General features: G+C 41.7%; 1 long non-coding RNA gene across 6 annotated transcripts in view; it reads right to left on the bottom strand.

Annotated features, from left to right (window-relative positions):
- The window catches only part of LOC122693842, a 58,780-nt gene that overhangs the window by 25,721 nt on the left and 17,858 nt on the right, over window positions 1-15,201 (bottom strand). For 4 of the 6 annotated variants that reach the window (XR_006341034.1, XR_006341033.1, XR_006341029.1 and 1 more), the window contains 3 exons: window positions 12,998-13,105; window positions 6,114-6,180; window positions 1,970-2,012 (listed from right to left, as the gene is read on the bottom strand). This is a non-coding gene — a long non-coding RNA (uncharacterized LOC122693842). The remainder of the gene's footprint in view (window positions 1-1,969; window positions 2,013-6,113; window positions 6,181-12,997; window positions 13,106-15,201) is intronic. The other 2 variants (XR_006341032.1, XR_006341031.1) reach the window with 1 other exon arrangement.

Raw genomic sequence — 15,201 nt, forward strand, 5'->3', positions numbered from 1 at the left:
TTAGCGACTGAACAACAATAATTAACATTCACAAAATTCATCAAGTGAAACCCATATTCAAGGATTGTTTCCCTTGATTTCTTGGAATGAGATGATAACACAGATATAAAGGAATTCCTTTAAATTTCAAAGGAGAGAGAGAGACAAGGACTTGAATATTCATTGAGCCAATATATGTACCTGACCTCAACTCAGCACATCTAAACAGCTCAAAAGAAGGTTACAAAGAGAAGACACTGCTGAAAGAAAAAGTGGTCCATAGAAGGAAGACACTTTGATTCCCAGAATGCCCCTAGCATCCACCCATTCCCCAGTGGATTGATGGTGTTTTGAATGACAAGCCCTATTGCAGACCCTGGAGAAACCAGGATGGTTTCTTTAAGGCCAGGCTTTCCTTAAGGCCAAGACAGAGTCCCAAGACAGAGTCTTGGCCTTAAGGAACTGCCAGGATAAGGAGAAGACCAACAACCATCAAAGTCAACATCGTGCCCCGCTCTTTACGTGCATCCGTTCACTCAACAAATATGTACCGAACACCTCTTACAGGTTGGGTGCTGATGTCAACCCTTCTCTTTCCCTGGCTTCCTTGATGGAGTCCTTTTATCTTTGGCATGAACACATGAGGGACGATAAAGATGAAACCAGACAGAGAGGCATAGAAAAGCCAGCCAGGTGAGGGGGAGAGAGGGAGCTGTCAGCCAACAAAATTTAGAGGACTCTTGTCCAGCCAGTTCCATGAAGACGCAGTTTCACCGTCTGCATCATTAGCAGACAGTTGCATGGGGTTGTGGGCTAATTTATGACCTGGAGATTGCTGCCTATGGCATAATTCACTCAGGGAAGTAAGGCCTAGGTCAATATATGTTTAAGTAAAAAGGTTCTGGAAATCTCCCAGGGTTCAAGCTGGGAAAGAAGCCTCCGATTGCCAAGAAAGAAGCATAGGTGGAAAGGACAGCAGGCAGGCAGGCAGGGAGGGAGGTGAGAAGCACTGAGGCTCAGTAAATACAACCATTTTATGCCCAACTGCTAGTTCTGTAGCCATGTCAAAAACTAGAGAAGCTGAGGAAATGAACTTGGACTTCATCTGCCTCCTTCCTTTTGTTTAATCTATTTAATGCACTAATCTATTCAACATGTTTCAACATAATAGATTTAATATACTTATGACATTGATTGTGTCTCTAAGAGAAGAGACAATGTCACGCGTGCATGCTGCATAGTTGTTTCAGTCGTGTCCGACTCCGTGACCCCGTGGACTGTAGCCCTCCAGGCTCCTCTGTCCATGGGGTTCTCCAGGCAAGAATACTGGAGTGGACTGCCATGCCCTCCTCCAAGGGATCTTTTCGACTCAGGGACTGAACTCGAGTCTCTTATGTTTTCTGCATTGGCAGGCGGCTTCTTTACCACTAGCGCCACCTGGGACACCCCAAAAATGTCATATATATAGATATATGCAAATATATGTATATACATCCTTATCTATCTATCTACAAACAGATACACAGTACATTGATAGGATAAACAGTATGACAGAGATTTTGTATTTACTATTTTGTTTGACATTCTTTTTATTTTAAATTCATTTTTAATTGTAGTGTAACTGCCTGACAATGTTGTATTAGTCTCTGCGGTACAACAGTGTGAATCAGCCGTATGTACACATCTAGCCCCTCCTTCTCGAGCGCCCCTCCAACCTATTTCTCCAGCATGCCACCCCTCTAAGGCATCACACAGTGCCAGGTTGGGCTCCCTGTGGTACACAGCAGCTTCCCACTGGCCATTTTTCACACATGGTAGTGTATGTATGTCTCTCAATTTGTCTCCCCCTCTCCTTCCCACACTGTGTCCACAAGTCCATTCTCTAATCTGTGTCTATTCCTGCCATGCAAATAGATTCATAAGTACCATTTTTCTAGATTCCATATATATGCATTCATATACGATATTTGTTTTTATCCTTCTGACTTACCTCACTCTTGACAGATACTTTAATGGCTAGTTTTCCATGGGATCTGAAAAAGTTACAATATCTATTTACATGTATACACTACTTATGGCAATTAAAGCAGTTATGCATTGCATGGTGGCTCAGATGGTAAAGAATCTGACTGCAATGCAGGAGACCCAGGTTCGATCCCTGGGTCAGTAAGATCCCCTGGAATAGGAAACAGCAACCCACTCCAGTATTCTTACCTGGAGAATTTCATGGACAGAGGAGTCTGGTGGGCTATAGTCCATGGGGTTGCAAAAAGTCGGACACAACTGAGCAACTAACATTTCTCTTCCCAGGAAAAGACCCTGACACTGGGAAAGATTGAAGGCAGGAGAAGGGGACGACAGAGGACGAGATGGTTGGATGGCATCACTGACTCAATGGACATCAGTTTGAGTAAGCTCTGGGAGTTGGTGATGGACAGGGAAGCCTGGCGTGCCATAGTCCATGGGGTCACAAAGAGTCAGACACGACTGAACAACTGAACTGAATTGATAGATGAGGAAACTGAGGCTCAGAGAGGGGATTTTTTCACTTACATCCCTTGCCTCTTCATTTTTCCACATGAAATATGGGTTTAACACTGTCTGCCCTCATGTATATTGCAGCTCCTTTCAGATTCATAGTCTCATCTTCTCTAAAATGAGAGTTTGAATGGTGCTAAGAGGTGAGAAAGTACAACCAGGCTCTAGACTTGGTTGAGAAGTAAGTGATTTTTGCAAGGAGCTATACAATGCAAGAAAACATTTGACTCTGGGGCACTGCCAGACAGTTATCTATTGGGGGGGGGGGGGGGCGGTGGTTAAGCTGGTATAACGGCAGCAAAAAGTTATCATGTGTCTACTGCTATCCAGAACCAGAAAGCAGTCCTTTTAACTCCCAGCCTGGAGACCTATTTTTCAAAGGTTAAGTGGAGAGGTTGGGGAGATAAGGAGGAAGTGTGCAGGTACTATTACCCCACTTGACAGGACAATATATCGATGTAGAAAAGTTTCAACATTTTGAATTTGCAAGCTGGCACACCCTCCAGACCTGGCTACTTATCTGCATCCCTTGGAATTTAAACACCTACAGATCTTCTTTCCATCTATCTTATCTACATGAATCTTAATGTCCTTATAATTTTGGGTGGTTCTGGTTTCACATTTTTCATGCTCTGTATCTGGGTTCTTTTTCCAGGAGTTTCTGGAATTAGGCTCCAACATAACGCCTATCAACCAAAGTCAATGTTTATGTTATAAATACCCTTCCTCCTTTAATTATAACCTATTGTCCTGGTAAATTTTGGAAAACTGAACTTCAGCATGGCTGAGCTACTGTGAGAGGATGTTGCAGACTTCGTGTTCACGACAAGAAAAAATTCAGAGCCACAAATGAAATCCTAACTGCCTTAGCTCTATAAAGGAAGCCTGGAAGACGGGCCAACATTTATCCAGATCCAAAACTGGAGACACAAATCTGGCACAGTGCTAGGATTGAATGATGTAACACGTAAAAATACAAGATGCTGGGTAAATTTAAATGCAGAGAAATGAGGACAAATATTAGTATATCTCTTGTAATATTGCAGATATACCTGCATTAAATAAATTACTTTTTTATTTATCTAAAATTCAAATTTAGCTGGATATTCTGTAGTTTCTCTGGCATTCCCAGTTGGATCCAAAGCTTGAACATTGGTGTGAATTTAGAAGAAATTATAAAAGAATGGTAAATTATAGAAGATGGGTGGGCCCAGCCCAAATATTTCATGTTGAAATGTCTGTGGCTATCTTGAATATGAAAATAACCAACACTGTTTGAGTAATTCTAGGCATGAGTCTCTAAGATAAGCACATTACATTCAGGCACTCGGCAGCTGACCACAACTCCATGAGATGGGAACTAACAGTGCCCCCATTTTACAGAATGGAAGACTGAGGTCTAGATAGCTTACAACCAATAAGTGGATTTTTACTAAAGCAAGAGCATTTAGGGATCCAGAGGCCCAGACCCCTTGGTATGTCTTATAGATCACAGAGGCACAGAGACTGAAGTTCACTTGCCCCTGGTCCTGCAGCAGTCTTCGACAGAACCAAGGTTCTGATCCTGTCTGTGTGCATTACCAGTTCTCTCTTAATTCCTTCCAAATCCATACCAGCTTTGATCCAACTCAAGTTCCATTCAGCCAGCTTTAGAGAAATTGAATTTTCTTAATAGGTTTTCCTAGACAAATCGCTTGAGAGCCAGGAAAACTCCAGGAGAGAATCAGGGAGATGTTAGGAGTCCTCCATTCTACTTCTGGCTCTGCACAAACAGGTTGTGCAGACTTGGGACAATTGCTTGCTCTCTCAGAGGCTCAGTGTAGGGTCTGGCAAACAAAGGGGGTCCTACCCAGGGACCCACAAAGTCCCTTCTGCAGTGGCAGGCTGCAATTCTAAGATGCCCAATCTCCCACAAGCTTCTGCACTGGAGCCCAGCCCTCTCACGCCCAGCATCTTAGGCTGATACAATAGACAGCAGACAAATCCCATTACAGACCACTCTGCGAGTCTCCACTTTGTCACTGACTGTTATGTGACCTTAAATAGGCATTCTCTCCTAATCTCCCTGGGCCTGGCCTCTCCTATTAGCAGCTGGAGACAAGGATATTTACCTGTAATAAAGCTCTTTGAGCTCCTCAGATAAAGAGCTTTGCATTAACAAAGCTCAAATCGGATTTTTTTTTTTTTAAATGGACCAGCACACTGGCTTTGTTTTGTGTTTTTGTGTTTCTTTCCCCCTTATACTCTACAGAAGTGCAAAGTCGTGTTTGTCCTCCAAATTGTCTCCAGTTTAATTCATCTGTTTGCTTCTGAGTTTGAATAGGTTTTTTTTCCTAGACTTCATGTTCCCAAACTTTCTCGGTTCATAGTATCTTGGTAATTTTTTCATTATGCCCTTCACAATTGTGTTTATGAAGTCATTCACTTCAAAAAAAGTTAAGTATTTATGCCCTAACAAGTTAATATCATTTGAAAAAAAATAACACTCATGAATTTAAAGAAAAAAAGTATTATTTCATGCTTAAGTAAACCCAATTACTTACTAATGGGATATGTATGCTTGTTGCACCCTACATGATTTCTCAAACCTTGGAATCAGATTGATTACTGTCAATTTCATCTTCCACATTGATTATTTGTGAGGTACCTGTTTGTTTGGTTTTGTCTTTTAACATGGTCAGTCTCAGAAACCCAGCTTCTCAAAGACATGGAATTGTTGAAATTAATATAGTGAGTGAGACAAGAAGGGGTAAGCTCATCCTCCACTCTATCACCAGGCACACCTACTTTTAAAAAATATTGCCAAAGAAAGTTCTTCACATACAAAAGAAATGACAACAGAAAGAAACTTGGAGAATCAGCAGTAAAGAAATAGCAATAGAAATGGTAAAAATCTGGGCATATGTAATAGATTATTCTCCTCTTGGTTTTCAAAACTGTGTTCAATGATTGAAACATGATCTACTGTGGTCCTCAACATACATATTAGTAATATTTACAAAAACTATATTATAAAGGGAAAAAGGTAAAGGGACATAACTGGTAAGATTTCCAGGTTGTGTTTACTGGAAGTCATAAACTGTTGATACTAGAATACATATATATACATACATATATATACACATATATTATATAAATGCTGAATACATAATATATAATATAATATATTCACTTAAAACATGAGTATGATATAACATATTAATATATTTCACAAGTATACTATCAATATTATTAATATACAACATATTCAAGGTTGTAACATATTCTATGAATATTGAATATTACATATATAAAAATTCATAGAGCAAACACTAAAAATTAACACAAAGAGATACAAACAAATACTATAGATAAAGTAGAATACAAAAACATGTTCAAGTCCTTCAGAGAGATAAGAAAGGAAAAACACAGGAGTCAAAGATGAAACTAAGCACTCAGTGAATATCATTTGAGTGAACGAATAAATGAATGATCCCAGGTTTTGGTTTATCAGGAGATTGTTTGCTCTTAAATAAGGAAGGTGTTTTATATGCTACATTATTAACCACACTCATATAACATCTTCTATCTAACAAGGTGCTTTTACCATCACTTACATTTCTATGTGGATATGACGCCAACTTCGGATGTATTCATCATCAACACATCTTCTGGATAAAAGAACTGAAACAAAAGAAGACATATAAGGACAAGATTTTGAAACATCTAAGTGAGAGATTCTGGAACTTATTCTAGCAAGACACTTCATTTTAACATAAAGTACAGCGTATTTTAAATATTTACATCTAATGCATGAAAATATTTATACAAATAAGCAACATAAAACAATCATGCTATATACAAAATAACCAATCCTTATGTACAGCAAATGTTTAGAAAAGTCATCCTTGTTTTAAGGTTATATGGAATTATATGAGGTGTATCTATGTGAGTCTACTTTGAACCTCATTTGAAGATAATGTCAAAAGCCCCAATTTGAGACCTCTGTTTTTCTAACTGAAGTATAATTACATCCAATAAGATGAACATATTTTAGGTTTATAGCTTGATGAGTTCTGACAAATGTATACATACATGTAACTAACATCCCAATCAAAATGTAGTCATTACCATTACCCTACAAAGTTTCTTCACAAATCTTTTCCGTCTATCCACTCACTCCCTGCTTCCAAAAAGCAACTACTATTCTGGTTTCTATCCCCATAGACTGGTTTGCCTGATCTCGAACTTCATACAAAACTTCAGTACAAAAGTACTCTTTTGTGCTGATTTCTTATATACTGTGCTCAATACATAATATAGTGTAAATAGTACATATATAGAAGGGCTTCCCTGGTGGTTCAGAAGAATCCACCTGCAACCCAGTTTCCATCCTTGGGTCAGGAAGAGCCCCTGGAGAAGGGAATGGCTACCCACTTCAGTATTCTTGCCTGGGAAGTCTTATGGACAGGAGGAGCCTAGTGGGCTATAGTCCATGGGGCCGCAAAGAGTCAAACAGAACTGTGCTACTAAGCACAACTCTTTTGAGTCTTCCCTGGTGGGTCAAATGGTAAAGAATATGCCTGCAATGCAGCAGATCCAGGTTCAGTTCCTGGTTCTAGAATGGTCCTTGGGTTGAGAAGATCTCCTGGAGAAGGGAATGGCAACCCACTCCAGTACTCTTGCCTGGAGAATCCCATAAACAGAGGAGCCTGGTGGGCTACAGTCCATAGGGTCACAAAGAGTTGGACACAACTGAAGTGACAGCACACACTCACTGTTTTCACGTTTATGAATTTCTGGGATATGAGTCAACATGGACTTAATTTAAAATAATGTGAAATAAATTATAGGATAGGTGGTGTACACATGATGGGTTGTTGTTTGGGAAATGTTAAATTCTAGTGTGGTAGTTAAGAGTGCAGAGGACATGGTCACAGTTCCCTGGGTCCCTGAGTCTCGCCCATTCACTGGATGAATGGGTAGTAAACTAAAGCCTCAATTTTCTCATTTGTAAAATGGATATGATTTTACTAATCCTCAATGGACTGCGGTGTGAATAAAGCAATATTTAAAAAATTTAACTCAATGCTTGGCACAGACCAGTGACTCGATATGTGGCAGATCTTATTAGTTTCATGATGGTTAAGAGGTTAAATTATTAAGATTTTCTTTTTAGCCTTAGGGCTAGAACCATTTGTAGAACAACTACAGACAAATTTCTTGGCTACCTCTTCTTGCTTTCCTTTAGGATGAGCTCCTAGCACCTTCAACTGGAAAATTAGAGCAGCAGTGGTTGCTCCAATACTTCTCAGGGGTATAGAAATTCCCATTTCCTCGATTATAGGCTTTAGGTTTACACTCAAGCTGTGAATTAAGAAGATATTTGGGCATAATGTACTTTTCTAGTGTTTTACTGTGTAGGTCAAACTTCTCACTCTGGCTGGAAGCTGGAAATCCAGTCTCTATTCTCCTTTACATCAGAAGATTCTCTCTCAGCCTTTCTCTTGTGCACATGCTCACCCCTACTGTTTCAAATCTGAGTCTTGCCATTTGGAATACTGTAGAAGCCTGTCTCGATCTTAATTTTGCCCTCTGATCTTCCCCACTACAATGGTATGGACTGGGTCCACATGCAAAGCTCATTGGTTCCTTCCTCTACTGAGCCTCATTTTAGGGTCCCAGAAAGAGTCACACCCTCATGTGGTACCCAGAACCTGTCTGGAGCTGTCTTTCTGGGCTCATCTCCCATCACTCTGCCCTGAGAATTTCAAACTCCATTTCACTCTCCATCAGTACTGAGCTACGTAGAGCTCCTTTTACATTTTACTTCTTTGCTTTGTCTCCTTACATATGCTGCTTCCCCTGCATAGGAGCCTTTCCTCCTTGTCTGCTTGGCAAAGTCCACTTCATCTATCACAACTCTTTTCAGGTGTAACTTCTGCAAAGCTTCCCCCCTACTCTCTCTCTCCTTCATTGCTGACTGCTTCTGTTAATATTTCTATGGGTCCAGCTATTTCAGCATTTGGAGTGTCTGCCTCTCCACTGATATTAATAAAAACTAACATTGAGCAGTTACCAAGGATTAGGAACTGCTCTAACCACTTTATAATTTTGCCTTATTTATTCCTCACAATATCGATCTGGATTGAATTGCTATTACTATCACCCCCATTTCACAGATGAGAAAACTGAGTGAAGCCACTTCTCTAGGGCTTCATGACTGGATAAATATAATAAATACTGGACACCCACCCTTACAGATGGAATCAAGATGACTGGAATGTTGGGAAGCCTTTCGACTTGTTTTCTTTCCCTTCTGCTTCTTTTTTGGTATGATTGGAGGAAAGACAGCTGCATGTCTGGACAAACCACGTATGGCTCTTAATTCAAATTTCACATTCAGTCTTCCTGTGTCCTGAGGTCAGAGGCTAAAATGAGAGTTCTTGATCTCAGCTTTTCTAGCTATAAGCCGGTAGGATTACTAGATTTAGCAAATAAAAAAATAGGATGCCCAGTTAAATTTGAATTTTAGATAAGCAACAAATACCTTTTTAGTATAAGTGCTTGTGTACATGCTAAGTAGCTTCAGTTGTGTCCAACTCTTTGCGGCCCTATGGACTATAACCCGCCAGACTCCTCTGTCCATGTGATTCTTCAAGCAAGAATACTGGAGCGGGTTACCATTCCCTCCTCCAGGGGATCTTCCTGACAAAGGGATCGAACCGGTGTCTCTTATGTCTCCTGCATTGGCAAGTGGGTTCTCTACCACTAGCACTACCTGGGAATCCCCTTTAGTGTAGGTATGTCTCCAATATTGCATGAAACATACTAAAATTATTCATCATTTGTCTGAAACACAAATTTAACTGGATGTGTTATAATTTATCTTGTACCCCTAAACTTGAGATAACATTACCTCCTTGGCTGGGGGGTCCCAGTAGTCACTAGGGGGAGGGAACCTAGTCTCATTCTGTACCCGCTTTTTGCCAAGTATCTGGCATTGAATTCTACATTCATGAATTTAATCCTCCTAATAACCTTGGGTGGGTGGGTTGGTAGCTATTAGTTGCTCTATTTTATAGATGTATTTTCTAAGTAAGAGTTATCATTTACTGGCTTCTTATAATGTCAATAGGGCTTCCCTTGTAGCTCAGCTGGTAAAAAATCCGCCTGCAATATGGGAGACCTGGGTTTGATCCCTGAGTTGGGAAGACCCCCTGGAGGAAGGAAAGGCAACCCACTCCAGTATTCTGGCCTGGAGAATTCCATGGATTGTATAGTCCATGGGGTCACAAAGAGTCGGACACAACTGAGTGACTTTCACTTTCACTTATATATCAATGAGACAGATTAAAATGGATATAAATTCTTTGACATTCCTTCCATTGAGAGGTGGGGGCTTATGTCTATTCCCCTTGAATCCGGAGAGAGTAGTGGTATGTTACTGCTTTGACCAACAGATTATGGTTCAAAGGACACTTCCACTTTTCGTCTCTTGGAACATTCATTTTGGGGCAAACCAACTACCCTGGTAAGGAGTCCAGTGACTCTACACCACCGTGTTGTGAGGAAGCCCAAGCCAAATGCTGAGGATCTGGAGGATGAGATGCCATATGGAGAAGGTGAAGTGCATGGGAGTATTAAAAGGCATCTTGAAAATGGATCCCTAGCTAATTCCATGCGGATCATAGGTGAACCACCCAGCTGAACCTTTCCCAAATTCTTGCCTATAATATCATGTGCAAAATGAGGTGTCTGCTTTAAACCACTGAATTCTGGAGTTGTTCATCAGGTACCAATAAACAATAGGACTGAACCCAAGACCACTGAATGAGTTCTGGACATACCATTTATTAGCTCCGTGACCTTGGTCTCTATTTCCTTGTCTGTAACATGGGGATACTTTCCAGTCTGTAAAAGAAGCAGTTGAGGCTCTGCAAAGCTTAGTAACTTTCTGGAGGTCACAGAGCTAGCAAGAAGATCTGGACAAGTCCTCATGTACCCAACTTCAAAGCTTGGCTAATATGTCTCCATTTCTTCCTCCTTCACACTAGCTTTGAAATCTATGCCTCAGTTTCCCCATCTGTAAAACAGGGATGCTAATAATACCTCTTTACAAAGTGTATTAAAAAAAAAAAGTCAAGTGCTTAGCTTAGGGTCTGGCACATAGTAAGCAGCCAGTAAACATTCACAGCTATTATTATTTTATTATCTCCTCTGCCAAGGCTGACAGCAAACATCTATTCTGTGCCTGCCTGCTTCCTCCAGGTCTCTAACTTGTGTGAAGTCTCATCAGAGGGCATCTTTAACTGAACAATCCAGAGTGCTACCTCTTAATATTTAATGAATTCCTGAGACTCTCGGAAAGCAATGTGAGAAATATCCTGTAAAAATCTATTCATGTTAATAAAATACCACCCAACAGGTTGGCCATTACCAAGCAATTCAAATTTTCAAGCAGGTCAAATAATTCCTTGCAATAATTTGTGCGGCTCCCTTCCCCACCCACCTTTCTTCATTTTGGGGGGAGCGTGTATTATTTCCATGGTGAAGGTGCTGGACCTTGGGCTGTCCTCCCTCCCGATTCCAACCAGTGGTTTCAGACACTAACGAGGTGTTAGTGTTCCCTGCTCATCCATCACAGATGTGTGAACTTTGAGCTCCAAATAATAGCTGAGAAATTCAAAGTTGGCTGCCAAAAAACAGACCTTTCCAAAAGGAACTCTCTTACCTTTTCTGGCCTTTTTTTTTTTTTTAAATATGTATTTATATGGCTGTGTTGAGTCTTAGTTGTGGCACGTCAGCTTACTTGCCCTACAGCATTGGGATCTTAGCTCTGGACCAGGGATCGAACTTGCATCCCTTGCATTGGAAGGCTGATTCTTAACCACTGGACCACCAGGAAAGTCCCTTTTCTGGACTTCTTAAGGTTGACAGAGGCAGGACAGGAGGAAACAAAGTACTGTTCCCTGATGAGAGGAGAGAAGAAATTTCATGTTTTCCCTGGTGGTTAATACATGCCAGGACCCACAGTAGGTATCATCACATGCATCCCTTATAATATCTTCAGAATAAGACAGAATGGCTTTATGGACTCATTTGCCAAATGGAAAAATAGAGGTTCAGCGAAGTGAAGCTCCTTACCCTAAGGTCACACAGCTAAGCAAGGGTAATGTCAAAACTGGAACCTGGGTTTTTAAGATCCTGAGGCCTCCGACGGTCATTAACTAGAGGTGCTTTTCAGAATCTTCTGGGGAGCATTTTTGACATTTGCATTTTCAAGCCTTTTCTCTCTCTCCTCTCTCTCTTCTCTATCTCCCTGACTTCCCCTCTCCTCTCCTCTTTCCTCTGACATGTCACTTTTGGTCACTTTGCATGAATCCAAGTTCTGCTATGTGCCCATGTTACACAGAGGTAAGGGCCTTTGGGCTTCCCTGCTGGCTCAGGCGGTAAAAAATCCGCCTGCAATGCAGGAGACCTGGGTTCGATCCCTGGGTTGGGAAGATCCCCTGGAGGAGGGAAAGGCCACCTACTCCAGTATACTGGCCTGGAGAATTCCATGGACAGAGGAGCCTGGCGGGCTCTAGTCCATGAGGTCGCAAAGAGTCGGACACGACTGACCTACTTTTACTTTCAAGGTCCTTTGGTCAAAAACTACATAAGTCAATTTCAGCTAGCTAAGGAAAAATAAAAGACATTTGTTAGGATGACATGGAGGTATCTCAGGATGTCAGCATACTGGACAATAAAGATGCAGAAAGGAAGGGAAAAAGGCAGCTCTGGGGTCTGCACTGGGGGAGGTTCATGGACCTTTACCCCACCATGCTGCCACTGTCATGCCTTGCCTCTCACTAGTTATTAGTTTCCAGGAAAGACTCTTATTGGTGACTGTCCCTGGACCCGATGAGCAAGGTCATGTGATGTGTACCTAGGTGTACCTGGAAGGAAGGCAAGATGTTTCCTCCAAGGAGAGAATCACCAAGAGGCTAGCATTCACTTCAAAAGGTGCCCACAGGCATATACCGGGCTGCTGGGATGGAAGTGAAAGTCTGCCTTCAGGTTCATGAGTATCTGGCATAAAGGCAGCCACAAGGTTGGGTCTTAAGCATCTGTGGTCACTGTTCATTCATTCAAGCAAAAGCATATGTAGTCTCCAAAATGCAAGCTCCTTCAAGTCCATGAATATGACTCTGACTCAAGACTGTGACTGCTGGGCCTGACTTAGAGCCTGGAGTATAGCTGGTACTTGTATTAGTTAAAGCATGCTAGGTTCTTCTGGATTTATACCATTTAATTTATACCATTTAAGCATACCACTTAACAGCTGTATCTTTTCTTTTTCTTTTTTACCCATGAATCATGTGGAATCTTAGTTCTCCAACCAGGGATCAAACCTGTGCCCCCTGGACTGGGAATGTGGAGTCTTAACTGCTGGACCACAAGGGAAGTCCCTAACCTGTGTGTCTTAAATTAACAAATATTCATTTCTCACACATACTTCCTGTCCATTGCAGTCACTCATTGGTCCATACTGTCACTCAGGAATCCATGCAGTCACTCAGGGATCCAAGTTGAAGGAAGTTCACCATGTGGAGTTCTTTGGTTTCTGCAGCAGGACAAAATAAACTATATAGTATTATCTAGGGAACTTTCCTTGCAGTAACATATGTTACCTCTGTTAGTATTTCTTTGGTCACAACTAATCACATGACTCTTCCTAATTGCAAAGAGGCTGGGAAGTATAGATGCCTACAGGCACACCAGTGATAAAAGAAGTATCTGTCACAGTAATCAATTAGTATTTTCTCAACACCAATAAAAGGCTAAAAATAGCTGACATTTTTGAGCCTTTACTATGCCCCACACATTGGGCATAATGCATGACTTATCAACTGTCTCCTTTAATTCTCACACCAACCCGAGGAGTTAGTGTGGCTATGGTTCCTATTTTACAGATGAACAACTGGAGACATAGAGAACTAGGTCAATTACCCAAGTTTACACAGACAGAAGTAGAGGAAAGAGGCTTCAAACCCAGGCCATCAGACCCCAGAGCCTGCTCTCAATAGCAAGTTACCCATTTTAATGACTAGGCAGGCACACTGGCTATTCACAATACTCGGAGGCAGAATGTTGCAGGTATGAAAGAGGCCAGGGAAGCAAGGGTGAAGAAGAATGGGGCTGGCTTTTCCCCAAGGAGAATGGTCAAGGAATGAATTGGATGGGTGGTGAGTCAAGGTCTTTGAGCTGGATCTTTGGTCTTACAGGAGGAACTCACCAAGCAGATAAATGAGAGAAGTTTATCTAGTGTGAGAATGGTGACTCCACCTGGTCAAGGATTTGCCATGTTCACTGCTGCATCCCCAGTGCCTAGACAGTGTCGGGCTAATACAGAGACAGGACTCTGGCAATACAGAATCTCAACTTAGTACACGCTCATCAAACACTTGCTCTCGGTGAGCCATGAATGGAATGAAATACAGCGTAAGCTCTTCTGACCAGGTTGCAACTGTCAGGAAGAGAAGGGGGAGCTCGAGCCATGGCTAAGCAGGGTGCAAGAAGCTGTCTTTCTAGAAGAGGTGTGGGGGCTTCCCTGGGGGTTCAGTGGTTAAGACTCCACACTCCCAATGCAGGGGGCCTGGGTTCTATCCCTGGTCAGGGAACTAGGTCCCACATGCCTCAACTGAGAGTTTGCATGCTGCAACTAAAGATCCCACATGCCACGACTAAAAACATCCCGCATGCTGCGACTGGGGTCTGATGCAGCTAAACAAACAAACATAATTTTTTAAAAGCCTCTGGAAGGGGTGCAATTTACAAGAATGGCAATCTCAGATTCCTGGGCAGGTGTCTTTCTGAGCTCGAAGAAAGCAAGTCAGACAGGTCCCAGGGGTATCCTGCTCTGAAGGCGCAGGGTTTGGGAAGCACCCAGATGTTTCTGATCATGACTGAGCTGGGGATCTGCCCCGTCAGTGTCCCTCCTGTTTGGGAGACAAGAACAGATGAACGGAATGCGGAGGATGGATGTGAGCAAATGTCATGCTTGTAAAGCAACTGCTGGAGGGTCACTGAGATGGGAGACTGGAACTTTATCTCAGTTAAAACCCCACTGAGTTTTTCCCAGATTAGAAAGGAGGCTTTCTTTTCTTTAGAGGCTTGTTTTGCTAACGTTTGCCTTCTCGGCTGGTGACATTCTATAATAATGGTAATAAAAAAGGGAGTGGTGGTGGCTATCTCCTAACCTCTTTTTTAATAAAGGAATTTTTATGACATCATTTTAAAATATGATCTGGTCATTGGGTCACTGGACTTTGAGAGTCTTCCCAGGAAAATTAGTTGTTCTCATGTTGGTGTCTTGATACACAGTCCTCTTTTGGCAGGTCTCTTATGGGTAATGTAACAGATTAAAAAATGTGGTTTTAATTACACATTTAACAAATTAAAAGCCCACACATGCCATCTTCTGAGCCTGATTTCTCAGACTCAAACCTTTTGGACCTGTGGTCCTTGATGATCTTTCAACTGGGCCATACCCAACAGCCCATGAGCTGGACACTAAACTTCTGTTTAAGCTGTTCTTTTTTTTTTTTTTATGTCTGAAAGCTTCCTCTATCTTTATATATATCGCCTGGCAAAATCATTACCAATCTTCCATGTGTGACTCAGCTACCATCTCCTCTGAGCAGATGCTTAACTAAAGGT

Source organism: Cervus elaphus, chromosome 5, assembly GCF_910594005.1.
Source record: "Cervus elaphus chromosome 5, mCerEla1.1, whole genome shotgun sequence".
NCBI classification, from domain to species: Eukaryota; Metazoa; Chordata; class Mammalia; order Artiodactyla; family Cervidae; genus Cervus; species Cervus elaphus.